Below are 17,738 nucleotides of genomic sequence, written 5' to 3'. Positions count from 1 at the left end.
CCTATGGATACACAGGGTTTAATTGTTTAATGAACCTGCAAGATGTCATATACAAATTGAAAATTATTGAATGAATTCCCTTGTAGCCACCTTTTACATTGACTATTCACTGCCCGAGCCTACAAGGGTTGATTGGGTTTGCCCACGTCTTTTGATACTTTGTAAATATGGCGCAACATGACGCATTACTTACGCCGCTGCAGTGTCACTAAAAGTGACGCAACGTTGAACAGCTGCAGCAGCAGTACGACATGGCGGTTACCGAGACATACCGCTACATACAAATACGACACGCACTACTATCGGCGATTGAGGCAGGTACGGTTGTGCCTGAGTCCTCCCCACTGGAGGATCGCCTCATGACAGACTACATGCAAACAAGTGCCACCTCCCTTACATATCGGAAATTACTGAATAATATGCCTGATCCACTGCAAAAACTGAAGGAGAAGTGGGAGAGGGAAGTAGCAGAGATGGACGAAACGGAATGGAATGAGGCCATGGCCTCCCCAAGGGAAGCCGGTATCTTCACACGATTTAGGCTAGTGCAATTTAAAATACTGCGTAGGGTGTACTACACGAGGACTACACTTCACAAGATCAACAGGGCTGATCACCCACACTGTCTCAGGGGCTGTGGTGAGGAGGGGACACTATTCCACACACTCTGGGAATGTCCTTTGATTGCGGAATACTGGAGGCAAGTACTACGTACGATTTCACAAGCTCTTGAGGTCTCGCTTGCGCCGAATCCGCGCTTGTGTCTGCTTAATGTGTGTGGGGCCTAATGATCTGACACGCCAGGCACAACAATGGGCTATTATAGGACTGATGGTGGCCAAACGTGATATAGCGCAGAAATGGGGGGCAATAGAGGTCCCAACCCGAGCACAGTGGTGTAGGAATGTAGATTTGCTTATGGTAATTGAACGATCAGTATATAAGCAAAGGGCTAACCCTAAGAAATGGAACAAGCTATGGCTTCCGTGGAACAGCTATCGTGGGGATCTATGTGAACCCTTATCCGAAGATGAGACGGATGATTCAGAGGAAGAGGAAGAAGTAGATTGAACTCGAAGCAGGGTTTAACAATCGGGTAGGGTAAAGACCAGGAGATCAGGGGAAGGGTGGTGGGCGGAGAATGCTATGGGCGGAAAGGTGGAGAGACATTACAGTCAGGACTTACTCATATGAACCTAGAGCTGTACAATTCAATGGTATGAACTGCATAGTTAAGCTATTGAGTCACAAGTTGAGTTAAGTTTACAAAAATCATAAAAGTAAGACGTACACTGAAACTTTTGGTACAGGCTGATATGCTATTTAATAAATGGTGAAACGTATATGCTGAAGTGCAATTTATCCGAAGGAATGATGTGCCATACTATGCACACATGTTTATACCTATAGCAGCCGGCCTCCGGGTTGTAGGCGAATGCTGTGTTAAATTAACAGCCATCAATAAAGTCTTTTATATAAAAAAAAAAGAAAAAAAAAAGTGACGCAACGGCTGTGTAAAACTGACGCAGGCCTTTGAAGTCTATTTGTAAGAACTGTCTATGCACTAATATGTCCATTCTACAAAATCCTATTACGATTCTTTGCCATCACATGGATGGATGGTGGCCTGCTGGGGTCAACAGACCATCATGTCATCTAGACGTGCCCTCATTAGCTGTGGTGGAAGACGGGTTTATGCGTCAGCGGGCTAGAGCTCCCGTAAGGGCCCCTCTGCTCCCCCTCAGGCTGGACATTGGATTGAGATCTATTACTCATAGTGTAGGATTGCGCCCTTTGAAATACTGGAGGAGGCTTTGGTCGACTCCAGAGCTCGAATCCTATCGACAGGGGTCTGGGGAGATTGTGTCCCTGGCTACGATTTGTGAAGGCTTCCCTGCAGGACATCAGGATGTCTAATCTGTTGACTTCCCCAGAAGTGACTGGGTCAGTTTCCATGTCCAATATTACAATTGCTTACCGGTCATGTGAAGATTTCCTTTTAAACTCACAGGTGAGCCATGGTACCTCAACTGATTCCTTTCTCTCAGTTAAGGATTCCTATATGAAGAAGGATTTCCTAGACAAGATCGAGCCAGCCTTGGCCAAGCGTCTCTACCTGTAGTTTAGGAATGGGACTTTGGACCCCCTTGCGTTGACCGCCAGATGGACACTCGCCCCAAGTTGTTCTGATACCCGATATCCGACCTATGGCGCCCCAATGGAGACCTTAGAGCATGAGCTGTTTTTTTACTGACCTATCAGGAAGAGTTGGCTAATCCCATTGTGAAGGCTTCTGGGTTCTGGGTATATAAAGAGGCACTTCGGATATCGAGAACCGACACAAGTAAACCGCTGGTGTTTTCACTCACTAGGTGTTTGCTGGGAATGTGGAGACCAAGGACAAAGGCATGCGTTGCTCTTGATAAAGTGGGAGCGCGAGCTCGCCCTCAGTGGCTTATGCTTTTATCCAGCGAACTATAACTAATAGTGTCCTTATCAACCTGTCTGTATCTAGTTCTAGTTGCAAGTGTTGGACCCAAATTCTCTTGCCTTGCCTCTAGTTCTCATGCAATAGCATCTATTAAAGAATGAATTACTTCATGTTCGGCTGTGTTGATTTAACTACATTGGCAGTATATGTTAAAGCTTGGATGGTCAATTTCCTTTGTTCTTTAATCCGATGTTATCTGTTTTATATGTATACAGATGTTTTATGACTTTTATTGTTGTATATTTTATGGGCAAGTGCTAAAATAAATGTTTTTGTACTGCACTATGTTTGCTTTTGAATATAGCATTTATTTTTATATCCGCAACTTTTTCCAAGCTACTGTAAAAAAATTAAACAATTGTTTTATGAACTTTTTAAAAATCTAAGCAGTGGTCCCATGGCCCACTGCGTGCTCCTAAGAAATGTTTTTTGACCATTCAAATAGGGAAAGGTGTTCCTTGGGGACCCCTTCCTATTTGCAAATGGGTTATCACGGCCTTTCAGTAGTTCAGTAAGATATTAATGTTTTCCCATTGGATTTCAGTTGCCAAGCTTTAATACACACCACAAGAAATCTGTCTGTAGAAGGGACGCCCGAAACAAATATTTTTCAAATATTGATTTTGTATGGTTTCCCAACCCATTTAGCAATTTGGCAACCTGTTACTGAATAACTAAATGGCTTTAGTACATTCCAAAAACACATTTACTGGTCACAAGCCCAGTGTTCCTACCACATGGAAGACCTTGCGACCATTAAATGAATTTGTGCATCCCCCTCTTGGTTATTAGAGTCGATCCACATCTCATTGCACTGTTGGACTCAAGTTGCACTTCAATACTCTCACAGCCCCTCCATTTTTCATACTCATTTGATGTATTAGCCAGATGACTACTCTCCTGATGAGAGCTGATAATTGATTCAGTGTCAAAGCATCAACACACTTCCCTTGGCTTTTCACTGATTTGTTTCTTGTGAAGGGAATGTATATGGTTTGTAACAGACTCTATAAAATGATTGTACATTCTGTAGACTTTGGGTGTTTTACAGTCTGTATTGTACTTTTTAGGTCGACCATTCAAGATCTCTTGTATATACTTTAGTATATATACTTTAGTATATAATTAGATGTGTATGTAATTTGTGGGCTCTGGAGATCACCCCTAGGACTTGTCTGATTCCGCTTAGGGACTTTTTTTCTGTTCAACTGCCTCTATCTAACTGTCTTGATAGAAAACGACCAGCAGAGGTCAGTACATTACCAGAATTGCTTTCTTCTGAGGGACTTTCCTTTTTACATTTTTCTGGCAACTGCCTCTATTTAACTTTCTTGATAGAAAACGACCAGCAGAGGTCAGTAAAATACCAGAATCATATTAGCATTCTCTAGATTCCAGTCCATAGAAATTGTTTTCCATAAGCACCCGTAGACAATAATATTTCTTTCAAATCTTGTTTTTTCAGCGATATGACTACCTAAAGCCCTGATTTGAAATTAAAAGTTGAAATTGAGTTTTGGACTATACAATTTCCCGCTGAAAGGCAATATTTCTCTCCATGTGTTCCCATAAGTGGTGTCACACAGTTTGGTACTTACTTTCCCTTCATGTTAAAGAACAGTAGATGTTTCAGCACCAAGGCTTATGTGCTTCATAGCTAAATACATTTAAGGTCCCAAAGGCGAGACCGATTGCAATGCAAATGCTTGTTGTATATATTCTCACTTTTATCTTGCACTGAGTCCTCTGCACAAATCTTCATGCCGTAAGTTCATGCGCACACCTTCATGTGATTTCAAAAATCACATAAAACAAAAAAGAATTAAAAACTGGAACAAAGTCAAAACATGGCTTTGATTGACATTTTGAATGTTTACTGGCATACAATGGATTGAGAAAGGAATGCACACAAACGTAATTAATGTAATTACTTCTTAATCACAAGTGAGGTATTAATCTGAATGGGTCCCATGGGGCAAATGTTTAGCATGCATTGCGGAGTATTACAGCAAGTTTGAGGTCCCTTTTTCGAACAGCAATCTCCGCTAAAAGCACTTATCAGGAGAGTGAATGATCTAGAGAGAGTCAGCTGGCCTTTAGTGATTTAAGAAGTGCTTTGTAGGAGTTGCAAAACTTATGAGGAAAGGGTAGATACTTGAAGGAGCTGCAGAACTTATGAGGAAAGGGTAGATACTTGAAGGATCTTGAGAGAGTCAGTGACATTTAGTGAAGTGCATTGTGGGAGCTGCAGAATTTAAATCATTTAATCCACGTCACTGATCTACAAATGATACAGATTTTGATGAAGTATGAATTGGGAGCTGTTTTGATGCAGTTGAAAGCAGGCCAGAAAATGATTGAGACTTTTGTCTCACAATCCTTGAAGGGGGCTGAGGAAATCTTTTCTGTAATTGAGAGGAAAGTACTGGCTTGGTAGGGGGCCAAGCTGCATTTCAGAACTTATGTGTGGGGTGTGCACTTACAGTTGAGAATGAACCACAGGCTGTTGGTTAATTTCTAGGAATGGTGCTGAAAAATTGACACTGCATAGAACCAAGTGGCTGTAAAGGTTGCAAGAGTTTACTTTGGATATCAGGTATACTCCGGGCATGAAGAATTTGAGCATCTATAGTCTATCTCATTTGCCGATGAAAGATGTGGTCTATGAAGAAATGGAAGTTGATAAAAACAGAAACTCAAAAGGTGTGTTTAGGTACAATGAAAAAATAAGAGTGGTGAGCAGAGGCGTATAAGGACGAGGTGCTAATGAAAGTGTGAGAGCGACTAGGTAGAGACTGATCAAGGAACTTGAGCAGCATCCGTTATAGGGTGAGTATAAGTCTTTGTGGGTGGAGTTGTCTTGTGAGATGAAGGTGAATGTGGTGAGTTTTGGCGGCAATTTTCAGAAGAAAGGATTTTCCCAGGAGATTATCTTCCATCTTCTATATATAAATAAAAATGTAAATGTTCGTTTGTTCAAAATCGCAAATCTCCGAAAGTTCTTCACCGATTGATTTGAAATTTTGACACAACGTTGGATTCAAATAGGGACGTGTTTTTATATACACAACGTTGGATCACAATATGAGCGTGTCGAATACGCGCGTGGTTTTAATCGAAAGCCTGAACAGACACATACAAATGTCAATGTTCCTTTGTTCAAAATCTTACATCTCCGAAAGTTTTTCACCGATTGATTTGAAATTTTGACACAACATTGGATTCGTTGAAAGTGGGTGGAGGGAGGGGGGAGGAGTTGGTTCACTTTGCAACATTAAGAAAGGACGCCTAGAGACAATAGTCTACATATATTAGGATGAACAGTTGGTGTCAGAATGACAGACTGGGAAGTGGGTGGAGGGAGTGGGGAGGAGTTGGTTCACTTTGCAGCATTAGGCGTGTTTATATATACACAACGTGACAATAGTCACAAAAACATATTGTGTGCCCACAAGCATTGTGAAATTAAACATATTAGAAACATGCGCTTACTCTTTTCTTTCGCTTTCATTTAACCAGACTGAGCCACAGCAACGCGTGGCAGGGTACCGCTAGTTACAAATAAATGGCCACAACAGCAAAATTGCACTGTTTCATCTCCATGAAAAGGGCTTGTAGAATGATTCAACAGAGTGTTGTGTGAGTGTGTGTAATTGGAGGCGTTGAATGGGGTGAACTGTGAAGAAGATGTTGTAGAGCTAGAGGACTAGGGCCCAAAAAACGAAAGTGTTTCTGTTGCTTATGGGAAGAATACCAACACCAGGGTGGTCCCAGGATGGATGTGCAGGGTGGGAGTGCATGAGGTGACCCAGTTTGTCTTGAAAAGAGAGTGCAAAGCAAGCAATAGAGTCTGCCACGAGGCACAGTGCCAAAAGAATGTGCATGGAAGTTGAGCAGTGATGGCTCCTCTTAGTGGGCTGGTGGGCCACGCCCCCTTGTTTTGTGGCCCAATTATTTTTAATATACCGAAAGTGAATAGTAATCATTTATTCACTCTTGGTAAAATCAAAATACAGACCTCCTGTTGGTCTGGCAACAGTTTCTATCTAATAGCTGGTGCAAGAAAGCACCTGCAACAGCCTTCAGAAAGAGCTCACCAGGGCTGGGGAAATTCCACCTCTGGTTCTTGGGCCCTGACACGCCTCTATGACTCCCCCATTTGTGACATGCAACGCATCACAGCTAAAGGTAGACCTGGGTGCTGCAGGCTTAAGCTCTGTGGTACCCGTGGTTACACACCAATCAGCTGTCACCCACCCTTTCCTAACTCATCACAGAGTTGGGAAAGGTTGGGGTGAAAGAGCAGAGACTAAGACCTTCATTGTGCGACTGATGCAGGTTTAAGGTTTAAGTTTCATGCCCCAGACCTGGAAGCTGAAAGGAGTAAGAGTCCAAATGAGACCTGCAGCAAATGCTTTAAAAGCGTGAAAGTGTTGTGTGCTGTGCATATGGATACATTTGTGTGCCTGTGGGTAAAGAGTGTGTCTGTGAGAGACAGCACGTGGTGTGTGTGTGTGGAGGGGGTGTGCACGTGTCAGTGAACGTGAAAGAATCAGTGGAGGAAGTCAGTGAGTGGCAATGGGTGATAGGAAGAGTGAGTATGAGTGAAAATGAATGATAGTGAGAAAGGAGAAAGGCAGGAGTGTTTCTGTGAGGGAGAATGACGGTGAGTGTAACTGTGAGGGAGACTAAGAGTGCGTGCTACTGTGAAGGAGAATGACAGAGTGTCACTGTGAGGGAGAATGATAGTGAGTGTAACTGTGAGGGAGACTAAGCGTGCGTGCTACTGTGAAGCAGAATGACAGAGTGTCACTGTGAGGGAGAATGACAGTGAGTGTAACTGTGAGGGAGACTAAGAGTGCGTGTTAATGTGAAAGAGAATGACAGAGTGTCACTGTGAGGGAGAATGACAGCGAGTGTTACTGTAAGGATGAATGACAGTGAGTGTTACTATAAGGATGAACGACAGTGGGTGTTACTTTGAGGGAGAATGCCAGTGAGTGTAACTGTGAGGGAGAATACTGAGTGTAACTGTGAATATGAATGACAGTGAGTGTTAATGTGAGGGAGAATGAGAGTGACTGTTATTGTGAGAAACAATGACAGTGAGTGTAACTGTAAGGATGAATGGCAGTGAGTGTAACTGTGAGGAAGAATGACAGCGGGTGTTACTTTGAGAGACAATGACAATGGGTGAAACTGTGTGGGAGAATGGCAGTGAGTTAACTGTGAGGGTATCTGGGATTAGTGAGAATGATTGAGACTAGGTGAGTTAGTGAGATTGAATGGATCAGAGTAAGTGTGACTGGGAATGAGTGAAAATCAATGGGACTAAGTCAGACTGACTGAGAATGAGTGGGATGCACAGTCTGAGTAAGTCAGAGAATGAATGAGACAGAGTGAGCCAGAATGAGTTGGACTAAATGGAAATGAGTGAGACTGAGAGAGACTGGGGAGTCAGAGTGAGACTGAGTAATGGGTGAGTCAGAGTGGGATTGATTGAGTGAGAGTAAGTGGGGTTGAGTGAGAATGAATAAGATTGCATGAGACTAAGTTAGACTAAGAACAAGTGAGACTAAATGAACGAGTCACGGTGAGAATGAGACAGAGTGAAAGTGAATGAGTCAGAATGGGACTGAGTGAGCCCCTTTCGAAACCACTGAGAAGTCAGGCTCACTCACTTATTACCCCCACCAAGCTTAAAGGACACCACTCGCCAATGAAGTTAAGTGTGGGGGATCTTGTTAAGGGACTTGTGAAATGGAGGAAACTATAGGTTTTAGTCCAATTCTGGGGAGGACTGGGGCCTGTGCATAGCTTCCAGAGAACAGCCTGCACACGTGCACAGGAAGAAGTGTAAAGATACGCTTAAAGGAAGCTTGAGATCTGAGCTTGGTTCTCCAGCATTCTGTACACATGGTTAGGAGGTGCAAGTGGATACACTTTAGAAGAAATCGGAGGCCCCCACATTGGCCTCTTAGTGCTATGTACACATGAAGAGGGCATGTATTGACTAAAAATGAAAAACGTGTACTCCCAGACCCATACTTTTTTTAAAAGGTAGGGGGTGTGAGCTTGTTTATTCAAAATGTACCTTTTGGATTTAAAAATCAACTGTCTATATTTTTGTTTGCTGGGAACCACTTACTTACTACCGAGGGGCTGATTACGTTGTTGTTCGGACACTCTTCCGGCCAAATCGGTTTCGGAATCATTTCTGACCAACCAAATCATGTCCTGCAAGCCCGACTGATCGATTACGATCCTTCCAAACATTGTTCGGTCGGACATGCATTCACTTCAATGGAGCCTGTGTTCCGAACGAGAACACAGGCTCCTATTGAAAACAGGGGTGGTTGGAGAAAACCTTGCACCCTGTAGCAGGCACCCCATGGTGCCTCCCACACTGTGCATGGTTGTAAAGAGGGGTCCCATGGGTACCCCCACAGGCCCCAACCGCAGGTCTTAGGGTTCCTAAAGTCAGATTCCGACAGCCGTTTCATGTCGGGCAAACCAATCCGGAACAGCTGTCTGAATCAGCCATCATAATCGCCCGGACGTAAACCATGTCCATAGAGCTGACCATTCGGCTCCGAACGACTCGGGTTGTCCGAATGCCGTTCGGAACCAAATCGGACAGCCCAAACGATTTCCCTTCATCGTAATTGATTGGTCAGAAATGTATCTGATTTGGTCAGAAACATAGGTTCCAAATCGGATTTGGAGAATCCGAAAACTGTTCGGAGCCTTTCCGAATGACATCTTAATCAGCCCCTACGACCTTTTCATGACTTGCGATTTATAGTAGAATAACCTTCCTTAATGTCACAACTACTGACGGGGACTGAGCAATTGGCGTTCCTTGTCTGCTCTATGACCCTGTAAGCTGTATGTAACTAAGTGGTACTACTGGAGAATGCACAATTCAGTACCCTTCAGTACCTATGGGTTCCTAGTACGTATGTTAACATTGTGCTGCAAACCTCAGTCACAGCTTGACACTGTTTTTTCAGAACATTTTATCTGGGTAGGACCACATCCCCACCACCAAACCTCTCCTTAGATAAGCCAGACTCGGTTGTTTCACTCGCTTGCACTGGCACTATCTGAAGCAGGTATTAATGCCACATAACTTCAAATAAATGTCAACCATCTCTCTTCACAGGTATGTCTGGTGGTAGTGTGGAAGGCAGTGGGAAGCACCAGGGGTGGAGGTAGACTTCATCGAGGGTGGAAATGGGCCATGCCAGTGGAAAAATGGGCAGTGTATTTCTCAGAAAATTCTTTAGTACCAAGGGCCTCATCTACAAAAAAATGATGCACCGCCTCAAGGCATTTTGCAGCGCAGAGCGTCGTCATTTTAAAAGCACAAGGGTGCATCGTATTAACAACAATACAAAGCATCTGTGTGCTTTCCCCATAGCTTCCGCACAAGTGGCTGCCCTGCGCCTGTGTAGGCACCCTTGTGTCACATTTCAAGGGTGCCTGCGTTGCAAGTATGATTGTTTTTGTGCAGGAAGGTGTCCCTTTCCGGTGATGGCATTATCATCTTTTCATGCGTGCTGCAGAATGCTGCACGCATAGAAAGAGGAAAAAGTTAGGAAAAATAAAAGTGTTTCATCTCGTTGACCACTCCTATGCCTCCCCAGGGCAGGTGTAGCATTCTGATGCATTCTCAGCATTACAAGACTTTATACATTTGGGAATATGTCAGGTTCCATGGATGTGCATGGGGACACCCACAGCAACACCCATGGAACGCCCTTTTCACGCACTTATAATGCGTGAAAGGGGCCAATATTTACACGGATGGTTAGCAGGGTGACTTTACCTGGCCTTGTACATATGGGCAGGCACACTGCGCCACTGGTGCATCAAAAAAAGTGGCACACTGCAATGGCCTTGTAAATGAGGCCCAAAAATGTTTGATTTTGCAAATTGAGCACTGAACACACCCATAGATAGATGGCATCTAGAGTAGGTGCACATGGGAGAGCGTAATTTCCACATCAGCCTTGTCACTTATTTTGTTATTTCAGATAATAACAAATGACACCAGTCACCTGTAATAATTCATTACAGGTGAGTAGTGAAGGGGTATGACACATAGCTCCCTCAGCCTTGCTGCCTTTGCTCATAAACTGACAATAAAATGACAGGCGAGCACCATCATGCCTCTGCCTAGTGAACCGTTTTCTTTAATTTTCCTGACACTTTTATCATTGTTTCAACTACAAATTCAATTCTAATGAAAAAAGATGAAAATGCTGGCAACATAATTGATTACGGCTGTCTCGCGTGAAGGAACCTGTGCAGCGGAACTGCACAACAGTGAGTGCAGCATTGTCGCTAAAGTCATTTATTCCCATAGGACACATGTGAGTGAATGCATACTTTCTGTGCGTGCAGTATCCTACCGTGTTGAGAAAGTAATAAACTCCTCAGGGAGGTCGGTGCACTGCTCCTGCTCAGAAGCAATGCTCCTCAGCAGGCTGGTGGATCTAATTAAGACAACCAGGCCTAATTGCATCAAACGAGCATTGCAAGTGCTAATTTACAACAGGGTCTGTATCACAAAGCATTTTTGACAGGCTGTTAAGGCACTGCACACATCTAACATCTTTTACCACAATATTCTGAATACAGGATTCTGGAGGCAGCAATGTGTGACAAGAATATTTGTGCTCATTTGTTGATGGCATTTTGTTTATGGGTGGGGGTAACGCGCGTAAATTAGTGTTGCATAATTAACTGAGAATTCCACAAATTCTGCATAATTATTCGTGAAGAGTAATTCTGCATTTAGCCTGATTACTTCAAGCAAAAATGCCACCTCATGTCCAAATTGGCAAGAGGATGCATTTTTCACTAAGAAATAGTGCTAAATGCATCCAAACACAATAGCAAGAGCAAGCAGCCTCTTGCTCACACTTTGGGGTCCATTAGGATGTCGGGCGGTGGCACCACCGCGGTGGTGGCGGGGCAGAAAAACAGCTTTTACCTCCCGCGAGCAGCGGTACTCACGTCTGCCACATTAATATAGAAAAACATAGGTCATTTCTCGTCTGCCGCGGAGCGACGCGCACCACCATCAAAATGCGCCCGCCACTGCGGTGGCGGGAGCCAATCGAGTCTCTCCGCCGTGCCGAATGACGTCCGCCCCGCTATAAAAATGCCACCCTATGTCCAAATTGGCAAGAGGATGCATTTTTCACTAAGAAATAGTGCTAAATGCATCCAAACACAATAGCAAGAGCAAGCAGCCTCTCGCTCACACTTTGGGGTCCATTAGGATGTCGGGCGGTGGCACCACCGCGGTGGTGGCGGGGCAGAAAAACAGCTTTTACCTCCCGCGAGCAGCGGTACTCACGTCTGCCACATTAATATAGAAAAACATAGGTCATTTCTCGTCTGCCGCGGAGCGACGCGCACCACCATCAAAATGCGCCCGCCACTGCGGTGGCGGGAGCCAATCGAGTCTCTCCGCCGTGCCGAATGACGTCCGCCCCGCTATAAAAATGCCACCCTATGTCCAAATTGGCAAGAGGATGCATTTTTCACTAAGAAATAGTGCTAAATGCATCCAAACACAATAGCAAGAGCAAGCAGCCTCTCGCTCACACTTTGGGGTCCATTAGGATGTCGGGCGGTGGCACCACCGCGGTGGTGGCGGGGCAGAAAAACAGCTTTTACCTCCCGCGAGCAGCGGTACTTACGTCTGCCACATTAATATAGAAAAACATAGGTCATTTCCCGTCTGCCGTGGAGCGACGCGCACCGCCATCAAAGTGCGCCCGCCACTGCGGTGGCGGTAGCCAATCGAGTCTCTCCGCCGTGCCGAATGACGTCCGCCCCGCTATACAAATTAGGATGGCCCAAACAAGGTGACGCACTGCAGTGGAGACACCGCCCAGCCTGAGCAGGCGGAAAGTCGACAGCGGAGCGCGATCGCCGAGACCCGCTCATGATCACCATGGACCCAGCCCTCCATATGCATCCGGTGATGTACTTGCTACAACACTACCGCCAGATGGGCCGCCGCGGACGACGCCGCAGGTTCACAACTACACATATGCAACACACAACACACATGCCGACACAGGGCCCAAGCACCACACAGACACCCTGCTGGGGGACACAACACATCCACACGGGCACCCACACATCACCCACCTGATAACAAGGCACCCCTCTGCATCCAGAACACACATCGTCCACCAACCAACACCAACGTCCCGGTCCCGGTCACGTCACCGCCGCGGTCAACACATGCGCACTATGCAGAAGGCAGGGCCACTCCAAGGCATGGGAAGGGCACAAACACCATAGGAGCACACCACCCCCAACCACACATCAACACACCCCAACAAGTCACAGGCCAGGTGCCCATCTCGTGCATCACCCAGGCACACCAACAAGCACTGTAACAACAAGCACAACGCACACCCTCTGCACCACACAACACACAACCAGGGACACAGTCACTGCAGGAGTGGCTGACAAGGAACACACAACACCAGTGCCACACACTCTGAAGGCTCACAATCCCTCCCATTACATACACACACAAACAAACACATACCCTGGGTGTAGCCACAAACACAACACACACACAGGGATGCCTCAACAGATGCCTGCACAAGAACAACATACAAACACTACAGGAACACATACTGAACTCCTACAGAAACAGACATACCCTGTCAGCCAAACTGGGGAAAGGCAATGGGAGCACAGACACAACAGGAGTACACAACAACATCACTCAGGAACAAAACACACACACCATAACACTAATCACACAAGAAGTGCATCTTGACAAACACACACTGTCACATCAAACCGACCATAGATGCACATGAAACCCCAATCAACAAACACCACAAGACATCAGGGGATGCACATCAGGGGATGCACATCAGGCAATGCCAAGGCCACATACACACAGCACTGCATGCACAACAAGCAGTGTGTGCATAACAAGCACAACAGCCACACACACACATGATCGACACAACTGCATCACACACACCACAAATCAGCACTGCACAAATACAACAGCACACCCAGGAACTGAAGCAATACCACAGCCAACATCCACACATCCAACACAACAACTACACATGGACCATACTGGGATACAAGAGCCCAGCCACCTCCACCAGAGCACTGGCCAGCACACACAGCTGAAGTGCACATGACCACTACAGAATGACCAATAGCACAAGGACAGCACACATAAACCATTGGGGCAATCTCCAGAGTGGTGGAATAACACTCATGGCCCAAGAACTGCACCCAAAGCACAAGCCCACAAATGAAGTGATGTGGAGGCACACACATGGAAACCAAGGGGACAGCTGACATCAAAGTGAAACAGCCTGCATGTCAGTAGCAGACATGTAAGGGGTGTACCACACACAAGTAGAGGGAGGGAACACTCACAATGGCCAGGCACAAGTGGCACACATAGTGGATGGTCCAAAACCACACACACCATGCCATACAGAAGTGGAAAAAACACCATGTGCCTGCAATGCATGACAAACACAATGCCAGTCTGGAGAAGCAGGGCCACACAGTTTACACAAAAACACCCAAAACACATTGGGGGTCAACCAAACACAACACTGATGTGCAACTCACATACTTTGCACACTTCAAACTCACAAACACAACAAGGAGGAGTCACACACAATACCATGGATACACCAACACACAGCACAGTGCACTACAAACAGCTCACCCAAGTGCATACAATCCTCTACACAGGTCAAGACAAAACAAACAACAGGAATACAACTCCTGGGTGACACATGTGTGTCCCCCACAATACAGGAGCACACATACATTCCCTACAAACTCACACCCTTCAGACTGCACACCTCTGCTACACCCAAGACCACACATTTCATGTAGGCCATGGTACCAGGACCAAGGGCCAACACAAGATGACCACACACATACAAGGCTGGGCACACAGAAAGGAAACCACACACAAACTTCATGACATATCCCAGCCAGCTCCTAACCATTTGCACAGCATCTCACCCTGTGCTGGCAGTGTCCCCCAACCAGACATGTGAACAGTGTAGGCAACAGTAGCAAATAAGTAACAAGATGGCTGCATGGCAGGGCAATTAGCCATCACACATGACAACATTTGCAGGCCCAGAATGGCCTGAAGACCCTGTCACCCCTGTCCAAAAATATGATGCCTGCAAAGAGCCTTGCAATGTTGAAGTCATACTTGGAGCATGGTGCACAGGCAATCAAATGCGAACAGAAACAGAACTTTAATCAGCAAGGACACTGACAAAACACACAACAGAAGTAACTGTATTTATTCACAGGTTGCACAGATGTAGCAGTACAACAATTGTAGACAACAGCAAGGCTCAAAATGATGTACAAGCACAGGTGAAACACAAACAGGAAGGCCAGTGTCCATAGCACAGGTGAGAGGCCAACACAGCAGAGCAACAGGGCCAGTGTCCATGGCAGGGGAGAGGCCAACACAGCAGAGCAACCGGGCCAGTGTCCATTGCAGGGGAGAGTACAGCACAGCAGAGCAACAGGGCCAGTGTCCATGGCAGGGGAGAGCACAGCACAGCAGAGCAACAGGCCCAGTGACCATGGCATGGGAGAGGCCAACACAGCTGAGCTGAGCAACAGGGCCAGTGTCCATGGCAGGGGATAGTACAGCACAGCAGAGCAACAAGGCCAGTGTCCATGGCAGGTGAGAGTACAGCACAGCAGAGCAACAGGCCCAGTGTCCAAGGCAGGGGAGAGTAAAGCACAGCAGAGCAACAGGGCCAGTTTCCATGGCAGGGGAGAGTACAACACAGCAGAGCAACAGGGCCAGAGTCCATGGCAGGGGAGAGGCCAACACAGCAGAGCAACAGGGCCAGCAACACCCCCATGTTCCAAACAATGTACAGGACTAGCACACCTGTATGACGCACAGGTGTATGAGGGTGATGTCAACTCACTCCTGACTGTCATGCGGACTTGTACCTGGCTGTGTGTCGGGGACAGCAGGCCCACTTGACTGTGGTGACAGAGCCCCAGGTGCTGTGGGGCTAACAGTGGCTTGGCAAGCTGGAGGGCTGTGTGGACCAGGTGGCATAGTGGCACGTGGAGGTGGAGTCATGCAGACCTCTGGCACAGTGTGGGTGGGTGAGGTTGGCGGGGTGCCCTTCCACTTTTTGGGAATATGAAATGGCGTCCCTGTCTTGGGGTTGATGGGAAGTTGTGATGACACAACAGACGCACACCCCAACTGTCCCTCATCAGGTGCAGACACTGGCACTACCTCTGGAGATGTGCTGGAACCCGTGGAACGCTTGGTCTGGCTACGTCTCTGGACCACCTTACCCTCTTTGCCAGGTGTACCCCCTACCGTGCCAGGGGTGGTCTCTACACTGCCCTCCTCTACCTGAATCAATGGACGTGGAATTGGGGTAGATGTTTTTGGTGGATGTGTCCCTGTGGTCCTCCTAGGTGTACCCCTGATATGCAAGACCTCCTCAGTGGGCACAGACACTTCATGGGTAGGTTTGTGTTATGTACTACGGACAGGAGAGTCTATTGTTGGTGATGCCTCTGCAGCATGTGAGGCTGATGTCTGCCTCATTGCTCTTCTTGCCTTGCCCTACCATGACTCGCTCTTGTCTGTGCATTCTGGCGTGGCCATGCTCTTCAGTGGGGATGGTGTCTGTGGGCGGGAGTGTTTGGGTTGTGTCTGTTGTGTGCTTCTGGTGCTGTCCTTTTCGTTGACGCAGGTGAAGCGTGCACACTGTCATCTGATGTGGTCACTGACTGGGGGGTGGACAAAGGCACCTGAGCTGGAATGGGAGCATGTGCCTGTTGAAGGGCTGACATGACTGAGGATGATATTGCCTGGACTGTACGGTGTAGCCCACCCACATCTGAGTGTATGCCCTCCATGTATGCAACCACCTGGCCTAATTTCTTGTCATGGTCAATGAAGGCATTGAGCAGGGCTGTCTGGCCCACACAATGATGGCGCAGGAGCTCAACACACTCTGCACTGAGGGCAGTAGGGGGAACAGGTGCAGTGCCAGGTGTGAATGTGACTCATCCCCTCTTAGTGACACTGATACGGGCAGCACCAGAGGAAGTGGATGGGAGGCTGGGCACTGGCCGCTGGGTGGTAGATGATGATGCAGACTCCCTGTTGTGAACGTATCTAGGACCCTATTTAAATGTTCCCGATTCATGCCCTTATGTGGTTATAACAAATCATATCCTTATAAAGGCATAAGAATCATATCCATATTTAGTCATAGCCAATGCAGTCCAAATACGGCAAGGCTACTCCCATAGACTCCTAGAAAGTACAACGCGTTCTTTAAACAAACCAAGCCTCCAGCAGCCCGGGAATTCCCCCTGCTTTTGTTTTGATTTATACAAGAACTCCTGGAGTCCAGAAAGAACTGTACGTTCTTAGTGACGTCTTATGTCCAACCTTACGTCAAACTCGGCACCTTCCAGGTATAAATATACCAGCATCTGCCTTAAGCAAACACACGGTGGTTTGGAGCAGATCGGCTATCTACTTACCCGAAGCCCAGCTGTACCGAGTGCCGAAGGAAGCCGACCCTCCCATTGACGCACTGAGAGAGACGCTGTCTTTTCTCCTGCTGAGAAATCCAGCTCCAGTGTTTCCAGTCACCCTTGCGGGTTGCTGGGAGATCGAGTCCTGAGAAAGAGATACAAGACCTCCTTCATTCTATAACTAAGGTATGGAGCTGATCAGATCCTAAGAGAATTCTTGATTCAGATTCTTGGCAAAAACTAACTGAACTTAAACTGCAGCTCACTTACTCCTTCCGACGTACTAGGCTTAGGTTAGGTACACCGGGGTAGGCGTATCTTAGAAGCACCAGTTGAGTACGTTTAGTCAATGATTTTATGTATGTATATATTTTATCCGTTTTAAGTATCTTATGGATTAGAAACTATATAAATGCTTTTACAATATTATTTCATAATACTTCTTTTACTGTACGCACTTTACTTCATGATAAGTATTGCAATTGTGGCAATTCACTTCTCTTGCATGAGAAAGAGGACTGCTCAATAAATAATACCTTTTATTGAAACTGCCCATCTCTCTATTTCTCTGCACTCCTGGTGAAATTAAGCATGCACGATTGGCTGAGTGAAATAGCTGTCTATTGTTTTCACACGACTCTGGAGATATACTCCTTGTTCTGGAGGG

The sequence above is a fragment of the Lissotriton helveticus genome, chromosome 11, assembly GCF_964261635.1.
Source record: "Lissotriton helveticus chromosome 11, aLisHel1.1, whole genome shotgun sequence".
Taxonomy (NCBI): domain Eukaryota; kingdom Metazoa; phylum Chordata; class Amphibia; order Caudata; family Salamandridae; genus Lissotriton; species Lissotriton helveticus.
This window is presented reverse-complemented; position numbering follows the sequence as displayed.